This window comes from Rattus rattus, chromosome X, assembly GCF_011064425.1.
Source record: "Rattus rattus isolate New Zealand chromosome X, Rrattus_CSIRO_v1, whole genome shotgun sequence".
NCBI lineage: Eukaryota > Metazoa > Chordata > Mammalia > Rodentia > Muridae > Rattus > Rattus rattus.
Window position 1 is genome coordinate 686,358 of NC_046172.1, and position 4,454 is coordinate 690,811.

General features: G+C 41.6%; 1 pseudogene; it reads right to left on the bottom strand.

Annotated features, from left to right (window-relative positions):
* Window positions 1-3,019: 3,019 nt before the first annotated feature.
* On the bottom strand, window positions 3,020-3,448 carry LOC116889325 (annotated as a pseudogene).
* Window positions 3,449-4,454: the final 1,006 nt, after the last annotated feature.

The window sequence follows — 4,454 nt, forward strand, 5'->3', positions numbered from 1 at the left end:
AGCCCTGTGCACTCCCGGCAGGTCTCTCCCTGGACAGTCAATGGAGAGAAAGTGGGGTCCCACCTGTGGGCTGTGGACTTAGGAGCTCTCCTGCTCCTGGAAGACCAGCTATCTTTAGGAAGGATTTGTCTGAGGGCTGTGAGACAGCTCCAGCTCTGGGCACAAATGAAGACTGGAAGAGTCCTGTCCTAGGCCACTCTGCAGCTCTTGCCTGTCCTGTATTTCTTTAAGGGAGTTGTTTATATTCTTCTTAAAGTCCTCTAACATCATCATGAGATGTGATTTTAAATCAGAATCTTGCTCTTCTGGTGTGTTGGGGTAACCAGGACTTTCTGTGGTGGGAGAACTGGGTTCTGAAGATGCCAAGTTGCCTTGGTTTCTGTTGCTCATGTTCTTACACTTGGTTCTTGCCATTTGTTTATCTCTGGTGTTAGCTGGTCTTGCTGTCTCTGAGAGTGGCTTGACCTTCCTGTATGTCTGTGTGCCCTCACTCCTCAGAGTCCACCCCTCTCCTGGAGGGATCTGGGTACAGAGAGCTGAGACAAAGGGTCAGCTCCGGGCATAGATGAAAACTGGAAGAATCCTGGCCCAGACTGCTCCTCTTATCCTGTGTCCTGAGGGATCTAGGAGAATCCCACAGAGCAGAAATGGTAGTATTACCTGTGCTCTCAGGTGTGTCAGAACTCGTGGAAGATCAGCTCTCTCCCAGCAAGAACAGGGCACAGAGAGCTACGACCCAGTGTACCGGCTAATTTTGTGTGTCAACTTGACACAAGGTGAAGTTATCACAAAAAAGGAGTCTCAATTGTGGAAATGCCTTGATGAGACCCAGCTGTAAGGCATTTTCTCAACGAGTGGTCAAGGTGGGAGGACCCAGCCCATTGTTGGTGGTGCCATCCCTGGGCTGGTGGTCTTGGGTTCTATAAGAAAGCAAGCTGAGCAAGTCTGGGAAAGAAAGCCAGTAAGAAATATCTCTCCATGGCCTCTGTATCAGCTTCTGCTTCCTGACCTTCTTGAATTCCAGTCCTAACTTCCTTTAGTGATTAACAGCAACGTGGAAGTAAGCTGAATAAACCCTTTCCTCCCCAACTTGCTTCTTGGTCATGATGTTTGTGCAGGAATAGAAACCCTGACTAAGACACACAGTGTCAGCTCTGGGCACAGACAGAAAACCGGAAGGCACCTGTTCCCTCCACAACTTTTCTCTAAATGACTACCCCAATGAAAGTATTTTCTCCTACACCAAAACAGTACTTTATTTTTGTACATGTTGACTCATTATTGCTCCCAAGTAATAATAGTAATAATAATAATAGTAGTAATGTAGTGGTGAGTTTAGCTAACTGCTTTAGTGTCCCAATCAGTTGCACGCGTGCACCCACCCAAGACCAATCTGAGTTTGCGAATGAAACACACACACACACACACACACACACACACACACACACTGATACACCCATTAATTTAAATATGCATTGACTAGCTTAATGGTTGGATGCTTCTAATCTTACTATTAACAAATACTTCCCTCAGGTACTCCTGAGCTAACATCCTTTAAAATATATATTTCATCTCTGCTGTCCTAAATAAAATTGGGGAAATGGCCCTTACGGTCGCTCCCTGATTCTCATATGATGGAGGTCTGGTCTTTTTTCTTCCCAATCATAGTGATCTCTCCCTTCTTCCTCTCTTCCAGTTCCTAGTCCCTGCAAATCTAAAACGTCTCCTTTTCTCTCTTTCTTTGCCCAGCCATTGAACATTGGCTCTTTATTGATTGATAAAAAAAACCAATTTGGGACAAGGACCTTCAGCTTTTGGACAGGAAGATTTCTAATTAATTCAAAGCATTAGAACACACACACACACACACACACACACACACACACACACACATAATACTAAGTGTACAAGATGAAGCATCAGGAAAATAAATTTCTAAAATTCCATATGCATGTTTCAAAGCTGCTGGATCCTAGTCCATTTATGAATGCTAAGGCGGCCAGTATCACGTGCAGTATATGAAAGCTACACTATTTGATTAGCTTAACAATTCTGCATAAATCAGATCAAGCAATGTGTCAACCTGTAACAGATTGTGCACTTGAACTGAACATTACAATATATTCACTCCTTTGAACTTTACATCATCATTTGAAGTAAAAAAATGAAGCAAATCCTAACAGTATATACAAAAACAGCTTTGCATTTACAAAGGATTGTTTCCAATACTGATTAATTCACTCAGCTAACTCATTGGTTTATGTAACTTTATTGTAGAAAAATAAATCAATTACTAGGAGAGCTATTAGTTGATCACTCATCCATTGAAAACTTGCATCATTTATTTAGTGTGAAATTAAATAGTATTGGAAGACATATTAATAACTCCAAGCCTCCAAACTATTTAAATGAAAATTACAAAATGTTTGAGGCTCTATTTTGGAATACAGCGGGGAGTGACTTCCAATTTCCATTCTCCATAGAACAAGAACAGGTCATTCCTTTATTGACATGCATAAAATACATCACATGTCTGTTCTGCTGATGCTACAATTCAATACCACTTCTCCAGTCAAATCAGTCATGAGTATAAAGTATATCTTGTAACCTCAAATCTCTAAGATTGGATGCTGCTAGAATAATGCTGTTTCCTTTGATGTGACAGTTGAGCATCCATTTCCCTCACCCTCAGATGGTTTCTTCAGCATGTTAGAGCAATGCAGATTGGCTTAGTCTCATAATCAAGTTAGAGTGAAGATGTTGGCCACATAATCTACCTCTTCCAGTTTTTTCTTTTTTAAATCTGAATCTTGGACAATTGTTCTCTTGTAACTACGTTATAGTTTGTAAAATCAGTTATTATCCAAGGCTTAAATAACTTAAGTCTTCTCAGGTAAGCACATGAATGAATGGGGGGAGATAAACAAAATTTAAAATTAAAAAAATGAGGTCAAAAAAGGTGCAGCAATTTAAAGTTCATTCCAGCTGTAATGCAAATTATTCTGACTTTAAGGCAGCATCACATGGCATACTTCTGAGTCTATTCCCGAGATATTCTGTTGTACTTACCTCTGTCTGTTTCATAGATCCATGCAGGCTCTTGCACTAGGATGTCATCTGGGTTTGGATCAGATAGCAGTGAACAAATGGATAGAAGAACTTTAGAAACTAGTTAAAGCAGGAGACACTGTGATCTGAGAATATCAAGACAAATGCTGCCATTGCTGTTAATATTTAGATGATAAATTTTCATTGTTTTCACAGGTGGTTTGAAGGGGTAGTGTGTAAGAAAATGAATTGTCAAAAAGAATGCACCACCTTGACAGGGGCTGTCATTAAGTCCCATAATCGTGGCTTGCCAATGAAACATGTCATCTCCAAGTGGATCTGCAAAACATTGTGCTGGAGGGTCATAAGCCAAATCACTAAGTCCCTTATTAATTTCTTTCAGTGCTGTAGTCTCTGCTTTTTTGTCAGGCCCCTCACTATCCTGATGTGTACTCAAGGTCCAGTCAACATGCTTGATTATCCCTGCAGCAGGGAAGGATTGCCTTTCTTTCTCACACCAGCTCTGCCAGACACAGGCTCTTGGGATGGAGCTCCAGGTATTCAATGACTTATGGTCAGTTTTGTGCTCTCTTTCTAGCTTTGATGAAAGGATTTTTTGATTCATGTACATAATTCTATAGGGCTTATTTGAAATAACCAGTATTCTTGAATAAATTTGAGTCAATCCTGTTTCCTCTTCTTCTTCTTCCTCCTCCTCCTCTTCCTCCTCTTCCTCTCCTCTTCCTCCTCTTCCTCCTCTTCTTCTTCTTTCCTCTTCCTCTTCCTCTTCCTCTTCTTCCTCTTCCTCTTCCTCTTCCTCTTCTTCTTCTTCTTCTTCTTCTTCTTCTTCTTCTTCTTCTTCTTCTTCTTCTTCTTCTTCTTCTTGCTAATTTATTTACTTAATGACTTTACATCCTCCCTCCTCTCCTCACAGTCCCACTCTCACTCCCCCTTCCCCCTTCCCCATGGGTACCAATCCTCCCCTGGCACATCAAGTTATAATAGGATGAGGTGCATACTTTCCCACTGAGGTCAGACAGAAGGGCAACACAGCTAGAAAAGGGCTCTGAAGGGAGGCAACAGAATCAGTCTTATCTCTCTCCCACCCCATCACACCCCCAACCCTACCTGTTTTACTTGTTATGGGAACTCATGGAGACCATGCTACACATCTACTACGTATGCATAGGGGGCATAGGTACAACCCATGCATGTTCTTTGGTTTGTGGTTTAGTTTCTCGAAGCTCTCAAACATCCAATTAAGTTGACTCTGTTCGTCTTTCTGTGGAGTCCCTATCTTTTCATGTCTCTCAATCCTTTCCCCAACTCACTCACACACAACACTCTCTAAGCTCTATCTACTGTTTGACTGTGGGTCTCTACATCTGTTTCCATTGGCTGTTAGG